The following is an 18,971-nucleotide window of genomic DNA, read 5'->3' as shown; positions in this document are numbered from 1 at the left end:
GGCTTTCCTGGCTAGGAAGTTGCCAGACAGTTTCAATGAAGCCAAGTTCATCACTTTCAGCATGTTGGTCTTTTGCACTGTTTGGTTATCCTTTGTTCCAACCTATCTAAGCACCAAAGGGAAATATATGGTGGCTGAAGTATCCCTCCGTGGTGCTAAATCAAAGTCAAGAGGCATTGCATACCCTCCAAGTGTCCAGATTTTCCAGGCATAGTCCTGGAATTAAGAAAGCCACCTGACTTCTGATTTGAACCTGGAATGCCCCTATTTCCTCCACCAGTGCTGCCACTGCTAGGCTCAGGAAGGAGGATGAGGCAGTGCTTGTGTCAAGTGGCAGCGGAGGTGAGGGAGCATCCTGTAGCCTTTCCTTGGGCAGTTTGTAGCGGCTGCTGGAGACTGGGTGAGGAGGAGGAAAGGCTGCCACTACCAAGGCCCAAACCCATATGATGCACTGGCTCTGAAGGGCAGGCAGAGGGAAGGGCCACCCTGGGCAGGAAGAAAGAGGGAGCAGAGTGGGCCACAAGGAATCTTGCTTTTAAAAAATGCTTTGTGTGTCTGCATCTTATCTTGCCCCCTTTTGAAAAGTATTTATTGGTATGGTGGAGGGCATGTGTGCTGTGTCCGGTTGATGCAATGGTGGCAGCCCTCACCCTTCTTCTGATAGGAACTGCTCTGTGGTGGGAAAACAAAAATGGAGGTCGGAGAATATCAGTTGGGGGGAGTGAGAAATGTCCCTATTTTCATCTGAGGAATCTTGAAAGGTATGGCATTGTGAAGAATGAAAATGGTTCTGATGTGGCTCATCCCAGCACTTCTCCTCTCAATGCTCCTTAAAAGGAATTACGGGGTGCATCTAATAACTAGCAAGGTGGGTGGCTGTTCCACATTAGCTACCGTTGTAGCTGGAAATGAACTTTGCCTGAAAATGTAGTAGGGCCACTGTCATTCACACCATGGAGTTACACAGACCTTGAAAACAAGTTTGCAATGGGCCCAGAACTCCAGTTTCTTACTCTATTCCTTGCTCCTAGATACATATACTCAGACAATTTATATGCTATAAGCTCCATGGGGCTGATATTTTGTCTGCTGTAACTTGCACACTGTTATTACTGCATGAATGAATTCCTTTTTTCAATAACAAAATAATATTAATATCAATAACTGTGACAGACAATTGCAATTGTTCTGCTAAACGAACTGAAGGAGGTAATTGATTTTTTCTGTTCTTTTTCTTGTTTTTATTATTTATTTTGTTTTTTTTATCTTAAATTTTATGTTGTGAACCACCTTGAGATCTATGTATGAAGGGTGCTATACACATTTAATAAACAAAAGAAAACAATATATAATATACTGTTTTACATGAAATCACTCACCCTCAGATTTGCCAGGCTATAACTCTGCATTAAACACACTTATACCAAATCTGAGTGGCAAGTGTGTGAACTTAGTTCTGGGCTGAAGCAACCTGCACCAATAAGGCCATGTGTCATGTATTTCTAAATCTCCCTTAAATATAAGGGAAAATATTTGTAGGATTAGGAGGAGTCTATTCCTTGCAGTTTTGTGGTATATGATGTAACTTCAAGTGCCAATAGCACTCTGGGGAAGTGATCATCATCCCATTATTGTTCAAATTACTGTTTTGCATCCTCTGACAGAATAGATTTTCAGAGGCCAATAACAAGATTGACAATCAGCATTTTAAAAGGATATATAATCTTCATATGGTTCACAACTGAATCCTAGCACAGGAAGAGCTTTGCTAATCTTTTGTGTTACTGTTTCCACTCAATATGTCAATATGTACCAGCAGCTGATTCAACTATCTTTTTTTTAGAATAAAATTCAAGAAATGTATTCTAGAGTATCTCTGCTTCTCATCCCCTTTTTGTCAGCATATAATTTTCCACTTTTCCATTTCTTCCTGTGAAAAACTGGACCTCGTTAATTTAGGCATGTGAAAAGGGAGCAATTCTTAACTTTGCTACCAGGTTACTCGTGCAGAGATAATCTAAGAATTGCAGCTATAAAGCTGTGTGTACCAACAGAATCATCTACTATTCAAGGGAGGCTGTAACAAAATTTACAATACCAACACATTGCGCTGCACAATAAATTGTGTTGATAGAAATCCAGCAGTTGGAAACACAGAGATCTATGCTGGGATGGAAAACATTTTCAGCAGGATCTGGGTGATGGTGATGTTGCTACTTGTACTCCTATGCCATAGTGTATGCATGACAAATTTGATTAATTGCACCATGTTTGATGATCGTCTCCTGATTCCTCATGGATTTTATCAACCAGGAGACCTGCTCATTGGAGGGATTGTTTCTCAGGTCTTATTCCTCTATAATAACCTTTCTTTCATGGAACAGCCTGCAAAGATCTTGATTAATGAACCCATGTAAGCCATCATCTTCTTTCTCTCTTTCCCTCCCTCTCTCTCTCTCTCTCTCTCTCTTTCTGTAATATGTTTTGTTCATAGTGACTCAGAATGCATCATTAAGTAAAACTGTGCTTATGTAAAATTATTTAGTTTTTAGTATGAGCATAGCTTGCCCATTCTATTCCCAGCTTGTACAATGATAAACTCAGAATTAGGGAAGAATCTAAACCTCTGTTGAGAGTATGTTTGTGATATTTGTGTTTGGAAATACAATCTGGTCTTGCACATACTTTTTGAATTTAAAAGTGTGCACACAAATTATTGTACATGTACATGGTTTGTAAAATATTATTTTGGAATTGGCCCTATGCTGGGTCTGTATAGATTATATTTAAAATATAGGTGAATTCATGGAAGCTTGTAGGCTCTCCTTTGTACTTTCCACTTGCAATATCTTTTCTCATTTCATAACATACTGGGTCAGTATGGGTGATATTTTAAATATAGGTGAGTTCATTCTTGTAGGCTCTCCTATGTACTTTCCACCTGCAGGATCGTTTCTCATTTCTCTTTCTTTGGGTATATGTACTGCAACTGAATTAAAATATATCTGGTCCCTGATATCATAAATGATCCAGATCAGTTGCTTGATCTGTTGGTTACTTATTATTATGTATATTTAATGTTTGATTTAACCTGCTGCTAAACAGATTTTCAATAATAAATGCACTAAATGAAATAAATGTGTAGGGAGAAGGCAAAAGATACTCCTATTCTGCTCCTAAAAATAAGTGGAGGGAGCAGTTTGATCAACACTGAGATTGTTCCCAAATTTTTGCCCTGCTTCATTTCATTATACTGTAGACTACCACTTCTCCTGAGTAGTTAGTATTTACTGAGTTCTACTCAAAGTAGACTCATTAAAATGAAAAAAATCCTATGTGAGTTGTGCCCATTAATTCAATGGGTCTATTCTGACTAATTTTGGTTCCTCCTCAGCAGTTTTTTGCTACATTTAACTTTTGAAATGATGCCGATAAATGAATATTATAAATTCAACAAATTATTATTGTTGTTGTTGTTTGATTAAAGAACCTGTAACTCTAATTGCAGTTCAGTGCCCAAGAACTACCAGCATATCATGGCTTTCGCATTTGCTATAAAAGAGATAAATGAGAATCTCAACATTTTATCAAATGTTTCCCTGGGGTTCCACATCCTCAATAGCTACTACACTGCAGGAATGACTTATAAGGCCACACTGAACCTGCTTTCCACACAACAGAGGTTTGCCCCCAACTTCAAGTGTCACCACCAGAGCAAGCTGATAGCTCTCATTGGAGGATGTATCTCTGAGATCTCTGCCAACGTAGCCATTATTTCTGCAATCCACAAAATTCCACAGGTAAATTGTATGCATGAGAGTATGGGGATTCAACAACTGTGCACATGATGTTTTATTTAGCAATTATTTAGCACATTCTCATGAATAGCTTAGATGAAACTTTGAAGCAGATGACAGAAAACAGGGAATGATAGTGGCCAGAGCAATTTAAACCCCCAATTTGCCATGTTGGGAGAGGGGTGTTGGATGGAACAGAGGTTTCCTTCAAGCTAGGTGTTGGTTAGACTACACCTTTGTTGCATTTGGACAAAGTATTAGATGCAGCAAATTGAGGAGGGGGCTATAAAACAATGTGTCTGCTATTTGACACCATATGAACTCAAATTTATCTATACTTTATTTCAATATGACTGCTACATGGAAAATCTCATACCACCTAGCTTCCACATTTTGGAGGTGTGATAAAACTAAAGCAGTCTTAAGTTAGTATTGTTATCATATTGCAAAACTCACAGTACATAATCCCCAAAATGAGACAATTATTAAAGTTCTTGTCTTCAGGTAAAGGTAGGACAGCCACGTGCCGTGGATGCTTTAATTCTAAATTTCCTGCATCACACAGGATATTAGACTATAAGCAGAGCAACATGAAACACTTTGATTCAATTATTTACCATTCTTTTGAAATCTATCCAGAAAGGTATTATATATTTTATTTCAGCTCACTTATGGATCATTTTTGCCTGTAAAAAGTATCAGAATGCAATTCCCATTTTTATACCAGATGGTTCCAAATGAAGCTCATCAGCACATGGGAGTTGTTCTGTTACTTCAGCATTTCAGATGGACATGGGTTGGGCTCTTGGCTGTGGCTGATGACAAAGGGGACCAGTTTTTACAGACCATGGTGCCAATGCTTTCTCAGAATGGCATCTGTTCTGCCTTCATAGATAGAATACCAAAACGGGCATATTTTGACGAGTTGATTGACTTGATGATAAAGCACTGGGAAAGTTATGTAATCATCAGTAACAGAAAAACCAGTGTATTGTTTGTATATGGGGAACCACCATCTTTTCAGATTTTGAGAGTATTACTGTTTTTAGCACCTTTCTTTTTATTTCCACCACTGTGTAAAGTATGGATTATTACATCCCACTGGGATTTTGCATCACTGTCTGTTCAGAAGATATGGGATATACAAACCTTCCATGGTGCCATATCATTCACAGTTCACTCAAAACAGCCCCAAGGATTCCAAAAGTTTATTCAGACAATTAGACCTTCCTGGGTGAAAGGAGATGGTTTTGTCCAGGACTTCTGGGAACAGGCATTCAGCTGTTCATTAAAAGTGTACAACGGACAAGAAGAGAGAAAGAAAGTGTGCACTGGAGAAGAGAAACTGGAGAGCCTTTCTGGAATTTTGTTTGAAGGGAAGATGACTGGTCACAGCTACAATGTCTACAATGCTGTCTATGCTGTGGCACATGCTTTAAATAAAATCAGTTCCCAACGTCGAACCTTCAGAGGGAGTCTGAAACTTCAGGATGTGCAACCATGGCAGGTATTTGCAGCTTAAAGAAAAATACAGTTAAGATTATGATGCAGAAGTAAAGGTAAGTTATTTTCATTTTTCTTTTTTTCAATCTATTTGGATAATTCCTTCCAACCGCATTTGAAGCAGTGATTTATTCATTGTTTTAATTCATTGCTACTCATGCGTGTGGAGCCCTGTCAGGAAAAAAGGCGAAAGGTGGTGGTGGTGATAGACAGATGGAAATATGTCATCAAATAAACTATTCAGAAATGTATTTGACAAGTCTTTGGAAATGATTTCAAGAATTTGCTGTCTCTTTGTCCACATTCTTTTCATTTTAGGTCCATCACATTCTAAGGAGGATTGCATTCAACAACAGTGAAGGAGATACTGTGTCTTTTGATGAAAATGGTGAATTAGATACAAGTTTTGATATTACAAACTGGCTGATGTTCCCCAATGGCTCTGTGGTTCGAGTGAAAGTTGGTAGGCTGGAACCTCAGGCACCTCAAGGCAAACAGTTAGCTATTAATGATGATCAAATTGTGTGGAATCAAGGCTTTAACCAGGTAAGAAACATCTATAAGTGCTCAGTTACAAGAGCCAACTGACTCATGCCACAGTGCAAAACTAAAAAAAACAAAAACCTAATTCAGGGAGGGCTTCTTAACACAGTACAATCACCTCTCAGAAGGAGGCTTTAATTACCTCCCTAGCCCAGCAGGCTGTCCCTTCTCTGATAGTATTTATAAGCCATGAGGAACAACGGGTTACAGTGTAAGTGGTTTCCTGACTGATCCAAACATGTTGTCCACATCCTCAGGATGTTCTCAAAACACATCACCACTAATAGCATTTCATGCATATGAACAGGTGCTGCCGCTTTCTGTTTGCAATGAGAACTGTTACCCAGGCTACAGCAGAAAAAAGAAAGAGGGGGAGAAATTTTGCTGCTATGATTGTGCTCGATGCCCAGAAGGAATGATCTCTCACCAGAAGGGTAGGAGACATATGTACAGAGATATCAAGGAATTTCCATAAAGGTGGTAATGTGCTGGTGATGATTACTATTATTATTGAATGTGCATCCATTGAATATATATGACTTTGGTTCACATTAAGAACTTCAAAAATCATTTTAATGTGTGTGTGTGTGTGTGTGTGTAACAGATTGATAGTGAAATTGATCGGATAATATATGAAAGAAGTTCAAGGAAACAAAAGGGTCCATTCTTACTATTTTTTTATAAATAAATCCTTTAAACAGAAGTTTAAAGGTCATGTCCATGATAGATTAGCACCTGGTTCATTTGTGGTAGAAGTCTTGGCAAACCATGAAGGAGTATTCCCTCTTCCCCTTTTTAACATGTTCTGCACACCCTTCTCTTAATGCAACATAGACTCAGCAATAGGAGAAGAGCAGCAATTAGTCAACATGATTTTATGTGCCCAAGATGCAGCACGGAACAAATCAACTTAGTAGAAGAGCTTCAGAATTGTTTAAACACATTTCAGGGACAAGGCTGTGGGTCAATATTACCCCTTTTTTTCTCATATGTCCATTTTCTGTGGAGGTAATTGCATGTTTTAAGATAAAAAATGGTGGTATCAGCTCCAATGTATATCTAGGTTCCAAAGGATTTAGGACTGGATTTCAGACCACTAGCCTGGAAGGTAGATTGGTTTTCTTTGTGCATCCCTGTTTTAGTCAGGGCTTTCCCATAATATTCAAACCACTGCATTCCCAATCCTGAGCCCAGGATAAGTATTTACTTTGGAGAAAAGAGTTATTTCACTCCTTTTCAATCTCCCCTCGTTAATGGGGATTGTATCGCCTTAGTTCAGAAGTAAGAATATGCTAAGGTATAATGCTGCCACATACCCAATAACTGTGTTGTGATTTATGTCTGTAATTTCTCGGTTTTCTTACAACAAATGAATGTTTTGATTTAGCCTAGTCGGGAGCTACGTTCTCTTTTTTTAAAAAAATAATATTTATTACTTTTAAAGCTTACAAATAAGAAAAAAGAGGGGGGGAAAGAAAAAAGAAAAAAAACAATACAATACAATATACAAAACACAACCTTAACACAATAAACTAAACAGTACAAAACAAAAACAATTTTAAAACATACTTCATACCTTTTCCATATTCTATCTTTCATTCCCTTGTTTCATCAACCTCCTCTCACCTCCCTCTTTGTATTCCACTTCCATTAATTCTTTCAGCAATTCCTTTCCATCTTTCTCTATTTTCTATCATATAAATGTCTTAACATATTTTTAATCTTATTTCCATTAAAATTAATATACTTATTTAAGCTTAACTCCTTATAGCATTTCTACTAAGGCCATAAAATTTCATTCCAACATTTTTCTATCACTCATTAATTTTACAATATTTCTATATATAGACTTTAAGTTTTCCAATCTTCTTCCACCATCTCCTCTCCCCAGTCTCAGACTCTGCCAGTCACTTCCGTCAACTCCATACAGTCCATCAACCTGGAGATCTTATGTCCAAGGCTCTTAACTCTTTTCCACGTCCCTTCTGCAGGTCTTCTTCATATTCTTTGATGCTATAGAGCAGATCTCGGGGAAACTCCGACCTATCAATACTTTTGTTCCTTCTCGATGGGTCAGCCAAATTTCCATAGTTAAAGCTAACGTCCATGAAGTATTTCAAAGCATGTTTCAAAATTCCTCCAAATCCAAAGGCCCCCAGAACTCCAGTCTCCTCCTGACCCAGATCCATGTCCCAAAAGTCAGTTAATCCCTGCATGGGGGGATCTTTCCAACTTTCCTTCTCCAATCCAGGCCAGGCTTCGATCCTCAAAATTTGACTTTTTCTAGATTCAATCATAAAAGGCCTCAACTTATAATCCTCAATTTGCCTCTGTAAGGCTACAACTTTCTCCTTCTCCTTTTCCACATTTTGTTCTGCTAAAGTAGATTCCTGCAACAAGTCCTGAATAATTTCTGTATTGGTGCTCACTTTTTGTCCCAAATTAATCACTTTTTGTCCCAAATTATCAATTTTAGTAGCCATAACATCCGTCTTTTTATGCAGCTGTTCCAGCGAATAGCTTATCTTGCATAATGCATTCACTAAGGCTTCTCCTGTCGACATTGTTAAATGGTCCAAGGTCAGTCCTTGATTCTCACAGCTCTTATCCTGCAGCTGGAGATTCCCCAGCTCCACTCTTGTAACAGTTTCAAAAGTTCCCTCTAGAGGGAAACAGTCTCCACTTGTATCAATCCTTTCAAGCACAGTTCCAAAAGTAAAGTTAGTTTCAATTTTCAGTTACTTTTCCTCCTTTTTAAACACAGAAGAGGACAATGGAAACAATATATTTCTCTTATTTAACTAACTGTCAACATACGTTTTATTCACAGTCAATGAACTCTCCCAAAACGTCAATCTACAGGCAGCCCGTTCCAGGTTCAGAGCAGTGGTAATTTAATTTTTATCGCTCTCTCCTGCAGGTTTACACGATCCAAAATTTCCCCCCTCTTCTCCTGCTTCCAAGGGGGGGTTTAATGATTTTAATTTGATGGAAGTTTAATCCTTTACATAAGGCTTCCAAGACCTTAGCTTGCAGCTTCTTTGCTTCAATCTATTTACAAAAGGGGAAGGCGGACTTCCTGTTTGAAACCTTCCCGTTTCGGTACCAAATTAAGACGTTTGTAAATCCAATTTTCTGTTCTACTCACGGGTAGTTGTTTAGAGTCAGATTGTCCACAGGAAAAAGTCAGCGCTCTCCGGCAACACCAATGCGGCTTCCCTCCGTGAAAAAAGCAGTCAATTCGAAGCACTGCGCCGCTCACCCCACATCACTCCGGATCCCCGAACCGGGGTTTCCCCGCGAGTAGGGGAGGCACAAAAGCTGCCAGCCGAATCCCACGTTCACAGGCTTCTCCCGCCTGTGATTTTACTGGGTCTCTGCCTTCGCCGTGGCGGTCAGACCCTGATTTCCACGGAGCAAATTCCTCCTGATCGGAGGAATTCCGCCATTGCCGGAGGCGCCAACCCGGAAGTCTTCAGGAGCTACGTTCTCAAGTTATACAACCATTTATCAGACACTGTTCCATGACATCTCTCACAAAAGATCCCCCTCCTGTCTAGGAGGCCAGTAAATGGGAATGCTGGTGGCAGGTGCACATATGAAGGTTCCCAACACACATGTGTACAACATTTGTCAACACCTGCAAACATTTAATGTATGTGTGTGTGTGTGTGTGTGTGTGAAGGTATAGATGTTGGGCTACCCTTAGAAATACTTAAACTGTTCTTCCTTTTTTCAGACATGGATGCTTGTGTGAATTGTCCCGAAGATCAGTATCCCAACAAAGACCAAACTCAGTGCATTCCTAAAATTATAAGCTACCTCTCTTACAGAGAAGATTTAGCAATCACCTTAACTAGCTTGGCTATTGTTTTCTCTTTTGTCACAATTGTAGTACTTGGAATTTTTATAATACACAAGGACACTCCCATTGTAAAAGCCAACAACCGGACCCTCACCTACATCCTCCTCATCTCCCTCCTCCTTTGTTTCCTCTGTTGTTTGCTCTTCATTGGACAACCTGGAAAGGCAACCTGCCTTCTACGTCAAACCACTTTTGGCATTGTCTTCTCTGTGGCCCTTTCTTCTGTGTTGGCATTTATGGGAACAAAACCAGGATCCAGGGTGAGGAAATGGACGGGGAAGAGACTGGCTAATTCTATTGTTCTCTCCTGCTCTTTTATTCAGACTGCCATTTGTACTCTTTGGTTAAGTTCTGCTCCTCCATTCCCAGGTAGAGACATACATTCAGTGAAGGGTGAAATCATACTAGAATGTAATGAGGGTTCTGTTTCCATGTTTTACTGTGTCCTGGGCTATATGGGTTTCCTAGCCATTGTCAGCTTCATTGTGGCTTTTCTTGCCAGGGAGTTGCCAGACAGTTTCAATGAAACCAAATTTATCACTTTCAGCATGTTGGTGTTTTGCAGTGTATGGTTATCCTTTATTCCAACCTACCTGAGCAGCAAAGGAAAGTACATGGTGGCTGTGGAAATCTTCTCCATCTTGTCATCCAGTGCTGGATTATTGGGTTGTATCTTTTCCCCTAAATGCTATGTCATTGTACTCAGGCCCGAGCTTAACAGCAGAGAGCAACTCGTCAGAAAAAGGAAATGAAATAATATATCCATTTCATTAATCTGTTCCTTTATTAATAGAAATTATGGTGTTGAAGGGATTTCAGGAGAATTTGAACATAGTTTCTTAGGAAAATAACTCTCTTCACATTCCCATGAGTGGACTTGAACCAGGCATATACTATCTCAAGAGGGTTGTCTATCTTGTTTCTATCTTCTTAAACACCCACATATTGTCTGCTTCTCCAAATGCCCTTCTGGGTCCAGAATGAGGTTGCATCTATTAGTACATTCCTAATGAGAGAATTCCACTTCACCTGACCTCCTTCCTATGTGGCTACTCATAAAAATGTAGACGCTACTAACATGATCGGGTTTGTGTTTTTTACCACCAGGAATTTTTAGAAAAAAGAAAAGGAGTAAATTTTATTAGTATTTTCCACACAACAACAGCAACCCCCAAAAAATACACAAAACACAAAAACAAACATATGAAAAACAAATCCAAATCTTACAAATTAATAGTATAAACACTAAAAAGGAAAACAAACGTTGACTTCCACCAATCCCACAGCACCTCCTTTACCTCTCATTGTATCTTCCTGTTCTCCTTTTCATCTCGATCCTAGCATCTAAATATATATCCCTCTTTCTTATCCTTTCACTTCACAAGGTTATTCCAGACTCAGTCAGATTTCTGTCCTCAAACCTTGTCTTTTAAGGCATTCGTTTAGGCACTCCCATTCCTTTTTCACTACTGTAATGGTTCCTAAGGGGGTTGCTCGTGCGTAAGCAGGTGCCTATCTTCCTGGCTGGGTGCAAACACCTGGCTGGGCTGCCAAAGTGAACCTCCTCTGTCCGGACAGCTGGTGTAAGGCCTCCATTTCTTCGGCAAATTGCTCAGCCGCAGGTACACTCCATCCTTCCTCCCCCCTCCCTGGGAAGGCCCTGGGGTGACACCCATAATTGGCCATGAAAGGGCTCATTCCCATGGACATGTGTTCAGCGTTATTGTACGCAAATTCAGCCAATGCCAATTTCTCTACCCAATCGTTCTGCCTCTCACTGACATAGCAGCGTAGGTACTGCTGGAGTATGCCATTTGCTCTTTCGGCCTGTCCGTTGGTTTCTGGGTGCCTCGCTGTCGAGAAGCTCACCTCGACCTGCAGCAAGCTCATGAGCCTCCGCCAGAACCTGGAAGTAAATTGTTTCCTGCTATCTGAGATAACTCTCAATGGGGTGCCATGCAGCCTAAAAATGTGGTCCACAAACAGCCTGGCTGTCTCCTCTGCCGACACTGCATGCGAATGGCCCATTTTAGTCAGCAGATTGACCACCACCATGACCACTGTCTTTCCCCTTGTCTTGGGCAGATCTGTCATAAAATCAATGGACACCACCTCCCAGGGCCTCTCCGGTGTTGGTAAGGGTTCCAGTAACCCTGCGGGGGCAGTCCTTTCCCCCTTCGCCCTCTGGCACTGGTCGCACCCTCGTACATATTCTCTTACGTCCTCCCTCACCCTTGGCCACCAGAATTGCCTGGTGACTAATAGTGCTGTCTTGTGCTGTCCAAAGTGCCCAGCTGTTGGATTGTCATGGAGCTGCCTAAGTATTTTGCCCCTCAATGTCTCCCCTGGTACATACAGCACTCCCTTGTGGTACAGTAGCCCTTCCTTTCCCTCAAAACCCCCATTGTCTTCCTTTCCTCCTCTGAGCTCCCTGATTTTAGTCTGAGCAAACCCATCATCTCTGGTGAGCTCTGCTAGTTCTTGTTTACCTACCAACGCTCCCCCACACACCCACTTGGGGAACACGTGCCTGGCCTCTGGAGGCCCTTCCCCCTCCATGTATTCCAGTTTCCAGGAGACTGCATCTGCCCTAACATTCTCCTCTCCGGGCACATATTGTATCTCGAAGAAAAACTTGGCGAACTCCTGGGACCATCTGATTTGTCTCTGGTTAAGCACCCACGTGGCCCGCCAGTATTCCAGGTTCTTGTGGTCGATTCGGACCTGGATCTTGTGCCGTGCCGCATAAATCGCAAGCAGTTCTCGGTCATACACCGTGTAGTTTTGCTCCAACTTGCTCAGCTTCCTGGAGAAAAAGGCACACGGTTTCCAGTTCTCCTTGGACCCGGGTTGCAACAATACGGCTCCAATGGCTCAGTCAGACGCGTCCATCTCCAGTCTCATGGGCTTCTCTGGATCCACGTGCAGGAGCTGTTCTTCCGAGGCGAACACCTTCTTCAATTTCTCAAAGGACTGCTGCGCATCCTGTGTCCATGCAAACTTCTTTTTGCTACTAAGACAATCCATAATGGGTGCTGTCAAGTGGGCGAAGTTCTTTATGAACTTCCTGTAGAAGTTGCTGAAGCCTAGGAACGTCTGCACATCCTTTTGGTTTCTGGGGGCCTTCCATTCCAGCACTGCTTCTACCTTGCCTGGGTCCATGGCCAGTCCCTTGTCAGACAACCTGTATCCTAGGAACTCGACCTCCCGGGCATGGAATTAGCATTTTTCCAGCTTGACCCACAACTGATGCTTCTTCAATCTCTGTAGCACCTCCCTGATGTCTTGGACGTGTTGTGCCTCATTCTCTGAATAGATGAAGACGTCATCCAGAAAGGCCACGCAATTCTTGTACAGCAGTGGCCCCAACACATGGTGCATGAAGGATTGAAAGCAGGCGGACCCCGATTGTAATCCAAATGGCATAACCAAATACTCAAAAGCCCCCAAGGGGGGTGAACATAGTCGTTTTCCATTCGTCCCCCTCCCGTATTCTAATCAGATTGTATGCCCCCCTTAGGTCCAGCTTGGTAAAAATCTTTCCCTGCCTCACACGTGTCAGAATATCGTCGATTCTGGGCATTGGGAAAGTCACGGGTTCTGATACCAAATTCAAACGGCAGTAGTCCACCACAAGTCTGGGCTGATAGGTTGTTTTTTTGTCCACAAAGAACACTGGACTCCCTCCCACCGCCTTCGATTCCCTTATGAAGCCCCTCTTCAAGTTCTTGTCAATAAACTGCCTCAACTCCTCCATCTCCCGGTCGGACATGGCGTACAGCTTACCCACCGGTAACTGGGCCCCCAGAAGCAGGTTGATTTGGCAGTCATACGGTCTGTGGGGGGGGCAGTCTATCCGCCTATCTCTCGCTGAAGACCTCCTTCAAATCAGCATATTGCGGTGGCACCCGCCCCTTTTCCTCCAGGACCACCCCAGCCACCCTGGCCACAGTCATTCTTGGTTCCTTTCCTCCCAGACAGTGTTCTAAGCAGTAAGCTGACCCAAAGGTGAGCGACCGCTGATGCCATGACACCACTGGGTCATGTAGTGCCAGCCAGCTCATTCCTAGTATGATTGGGGGTCCCGCCAGCATGGCCACATGAAAGGCCATTGTTTCCATGTGCCTGGAAACACTCATCCGCATTGGCGGTGTCTGGTGTGTCACTTCCCCTCCCAGCAGTTCCCTGCCATCAATGGTGGTCACCTGCAAGGGGAAATCTAGTGGCAACAGGTGGAGCTGGTGCTCCAGGGTGAAGTCTCTACTGAAGAAATTGCATGAGGACCCAGAATCTAGCAACCCATTCACCTTGACTGGGTGCCCGTTTGGGAGTTCTAGCACCACTTCAATGGCTATAGCTGCTTTGGGAGGGTCAGGCTGAGGCACTTCTATTGGTTGCTGGCCTGGCTGCTGCCCCTGCTGGTCGGCAGCCAGGCTTTCTCGTTTCCCTGCACTGGCCCCTCCTCCCCCTTCTCATCGTGGCCAAGCCTTTCGTTGGGGGCAGACCCGTGCAAAATGTCCTGGCCGCTGAAAAGGAAACACTTCTTGATAGTTTCCCACTCCTTTCCCTCCTTTTTCCGGACTTCGCTAGCGTTTGAAACTTCGTGTGCGCACGCTCCATCAATTTCCATTGGCTCTGCTGCCTGGGAAGGCTCCCTCAGCATCTCAGGAATCCGGTTGCCATGGGAATGCTGCCCCCTTATCTCCCGCCTTTCTTGAGCCCATGCTTCCTGGCGTACACCAATCGCAAGCACAGTCTTTGTAAGCTGATCCATCGACTGCGGGCGGGGCGCTCTGGACAACTCGTCTTTCACTTCGGGAGCCAAACCTGCCTCAAACAGCGTTTGTACTGGTTCAGAGCCCAGATTCCACCCGAGCTTGTGCACTAACATCGCAAAACGCGACCAGTAGTTTCTGACGGACAGGGTCCCCTGCTTGCACCCCAGCAGTTCCCTCCGTGTCACACTTTGCTCCACCTTGCTGGAGAACATCGCATCCATTGCTTGGTAGAATTTTTTAAGATCTTTTAATGCATCATTCTCCATCGCCATCAAGGGCCTGATCCATTCCCGCGCCCCATCCTGCAGATGTCCAATAATGTACGCCACCCTCTCCCTGTCATCTGCAAAGTCATTTTTCTGCAATTCCAAAGCATATTGGATTTCCGTTCGGAAAGCATTGTAGTCTTGGGGCTTCCCCCCAAACTTATTCACCAGCCCAGGGACCTTCCTCCCTATCGGGGTGGCTCTGACCTGTGCATCCTGAGCCCGCCTCTCCTCCAGCCGTGCCAACAAGGTAGCGACATGTGCCTCCAGGTCTCAATTCCTCTCGACCAGACCTCACACCATGGCTGCTTGCTCTGTCTCTCTGGCTGGTCCTGTCTGGCTCATCGTGCTGCCTTCCCCGGGCTGCGCACCAGCAACGTCAGGGACTCACGGATTGCTGTAATGGTTCCTAAGGGGGTTGCTCGTGCGTAAGCAGGTGTCTATCTTCCTGGCTGGGTGCAAACACCTGGCTGGGCTGCCAAAGTGAACCTCCTCTGTCCGGACAGCCACTCGCCCGTGGCTGACTCAATCGCTGGCAGAATCCATGAGTGGGCGTTTCTTAAACTTTTTCCAGCAAAGAAGTTCTTTGACACCTAGTCTCTGCCTACCCTCTCTGCGCGGAAGCGTCCTGCGCAGGGAGGGCATGGGCAACGGAGGACCTCTAGTCTCTCCGCTGGTCCCAGGCAAGGAGTCATGGGATCGCCTCGCCACTTCCCCCACCAGCCCCCCTTCTCCACTGGTGCTACACTGATTCTCCTCCCCAGAAGATGGGCTGCTTCTCCCAATCCCTGGACGCCCTCTGGAATCCCTCTGGGCTCCGCGCTCTCCCTCCAGTACTGATGGCAGTTCCCTGACAACTACACTTTTGGTTTTTGTCTTATTATATCTGTCAGTTCAGCTAACTCTAAGTATTCTGAAAGCTTACATAACCATTCTCCCCTAGTGGGTAACTGATTCCCTTTTCAATACTTAGTTTTATCTTTTGGGATATTGTCATTTAATATTCCTAAAATGAATGCCTCTGGCCTTTACTATATGATACTCTTAATATTTTCTTTATTTCTTCATGGATCCATGATCCATACCACCAGGAATCTTAAGAGTCACTGCCAGCTTCATTAAAAATTATATTTCCTTCAATTTTACAAAATGTTTGGAGAGAAATACTGTAGAAGAATCAATGTAAGCCTATTCTACCCTTGAAGGATATGTTGCTGCCACTTGCTACCATATCCATGTAAGAGTTTTCCTTTGGCGATACAGACTGCATCACAATTTGGGCCTCTTTCATTTCCAAATGGAGCACTCAATGAACCCAGTTCCTCCTCGGAGCTAGCAGTGTGAGGTTTGTGGAACAATGTATAAGTAGTAGGATGATACAAAGAATTAGAACCTTAAATAGCCTATAATTCCTAAGACAGATGTGGGCACAGAAAAGAATTACCTTTCCTTGAAACTAGTTTAAACTGTTTTACAGCTGTTTCCTTTTTGTAGGAACTGTATAATTTAACACAAACAATTGAAACATGGTGGTTATACTCAGGCCTGTACAGAGCTTGTTTGAGGCCCAGGGTAGGAATCTTGTCCTTGGCATGATAGCGTAAATACGCCAGGCCCTTAGAGGGACTCAACTGCTGGATTAGCCCTCAAGGCCTGGGGCAAGTGTACCTAGCTGCACACTACATCCTGCATGGACCTGGCTATACCTGAGCTCAGCTTCACAAATGGTCAAGCTCAGAAACAGCTTTCAGTACTTTTTGAAAATATTAAAGAAAGCCTTGGTTTGTTGCCATACAATTCTCACAGAGAGCAACACTGCTGAACAGAGTACTCCCTGCAAGACTTGCTCTATTGCAATTCAAACTCTGCAGAGGCAAGAACTCCTAAGCGATAGCTACTCCAACCTGTGGGCAGCTAGATGACCTTTCTGGGCTTTTTGTTTGTTTGTTATGAAAGGGGGGGGCATGGGGCACTGCTGCATGCTTGGACTGCCTGCTAGTTGCTTTTAAAAAATGAAGTTTTAAAAATTGTACTTCTGCATTGAATTTTAAGGATTTCCCCTTTTAAATACACACAGAAACAGGTGAGATGGACTTAGTCCATTCCCACTGTAATACAGGAATGGACCAGACTTCAATGAGTCTGTCCATCCCCATCTCGTCCTCTGTCGTCCCCTTCTCCTTGTGCCCTCCATCTTTCCGAACATCAGGGTCTTTTCCAGGGAGTCTTCTCTTCTCATGAGGTGGCCAAAGTATTGGAGCCTCAGCTTCATGATCTGTCCTTCCAGTGACCACTCAGGGCTGATTTCCTTAAGAATGGATGCGTTTGATCTTCTTGCAGTTCATGGGACTCTCAAGAGTCTCCTCCAGCACCATAATTCAAAAGCATCAATTCTTCGGCGATCAGCCTTCTTTATGGTCCAGCTCTCACTTCCATACATCACTACTGGGGAAACCATGGCTTTAACTATACGGACCTTTGTTGGCAAGGTGATGTCTCTGCTTTTTAAGATGCTGTCTAGGTTTGCCATCGCCTTTCTCCCAAGGAGCAGGCGTCTTTTAATTTTGTGACTGCTGTAAAATCTCTCACTGCCTCTCCTCTTTCACCCTCATTAAAAGGTTCTTTAATTCCTCTTCACTTTCTGCCATCAAGGTTGTATCATCTGCATATCTGAGGTTGTTGATATTTCCTCCGGTGATCTTAATTCCGGCTTGGGATTCATCCAGCCCAGCCTTTTGCATGATGAATTCTACATATAAGTTAAATAAGCAGGGAGACAATATACAGCCTTGCCGTACTCCTTTCCCAATTTTGAACCAATCAGTTGTTCCATATCCAGTTCTAACTGTAGCTTCTTGTCCCACATAGAGATTTCTCAGGAGACAGATGAGGTGATCAGGCACTCCCATTTCTTTAAGAACTTGCCATAGTTTACTGTGGTCGACACAGTCAAAGGGTTTTGCATAGTCAATGAAGCAGAAGTAGATGTCTTTCTGGAACTCTCTAGCTTTCTCCATAATCCAGCGCATGTTTGCAATTTGGTCTCTGGTTCCTTTGCCCCTTCGAAATCCAGCTTGCGCTTCTTGTAGAATTTTAAGCATAACCTTGCTAGCGTGTGAAATGAGTGCAATTGTGCAGTAGTTAGAGCATTCTTTGATACTGCCCTTCTTGGGGATTGGGATGTAGACTGATCTTCTCCAATCCTCTGGCCACTGCTGAGTTTTCCAAATTTGCTGGCATATTGAGTGTAGCACCTTGACAGCATCATCTTTTAAAATTTTAAATAGTTCAGATGGAATATCATCACTTCCACTGGCCTTGTTATTAGCAGTGCTTTCTAAGGCCCATTTGACTTCACTCTCCAGGATGTCTGGCTCAAAGTCAGGAACCACACTACCTGGGGTATACAAGACATCCATTTCTTTCTGGTATAATTCCTCTGTGTATTCTTGCCACCTCTTCTTGATGTCTTCTGCTTCTGTTAGGTCCTTTCCACTTTTGTCTTTTATTATGGTAATCTTTGTACGAAATGTTCCTTTCATATCTCCAATTTTCTTGAACAGATCTCTGGTTTTTCCCATTCTATTGTTTTCCTTCTTGTCTCTCCTTGCTATTCTTTGGAGATCTGCATTCAATTTCCTGTATCTTTCACTATCTCCCTTGCATTTTGCTTGCCTTCTCTCCCCCGCTATTTGTAAGGCCTCATTGGACAGCCACTTTGCTTTCTTGCATTTCCTTTTCGTTGGGATGGTTTTAGTTGCTGCCTCCTGTATAATGTTACGAGCCTCCATCCATAGTTCTTCAGGCACTCTGTCCACCAAATCTAAATCCTTAAACCTGTTCCTCACTTCCACTGTGTATTCATAAGGGATTTGACTTAGATTTTATCTTACTGGCCCAGTGGTTTTTCCTACTCTCTTCAGTTTAAGCTTGAATTTTGCTATAAGAAGCTGATGATCTGAGCCACAGTCAGCTCCAGGTCTTGTTTTTGCTGACTGTATAGAGCTTCTCCATCTTTGGCTGCAGAGAATATAATCAATCTGATTTCGATGATGCCCATCTGGTGATGTCCATGTGTAAAGTCGTCTCTTGTGTTGTTGGAAAAGAGTGTTTGTGATGACCAGCTTGTTCTCTTGGCAGAACTCTATTAGCCTTTGCCCTGCTTCATTTTGAACTCCAAGGCCAAACTTGCCAGTTGTTCCTTTTATCTCTTGACTCC

Source organism: Podarcis cretensis (assembly GCF_951804945.1).
Source record: "Podarcis cretensis genome assembly, chromosome: 13".
In the NCBI taxonomy this organism is placed as follows: domain Eukaryota; kingdom Metazoa; phylum Chordata; class Lepidosauria; order Squamata; family Lacertidae; genus Podarcis; species Podarcis cretensis.
Note: the sequence above shows the minus strand (reverse complement) of the source record.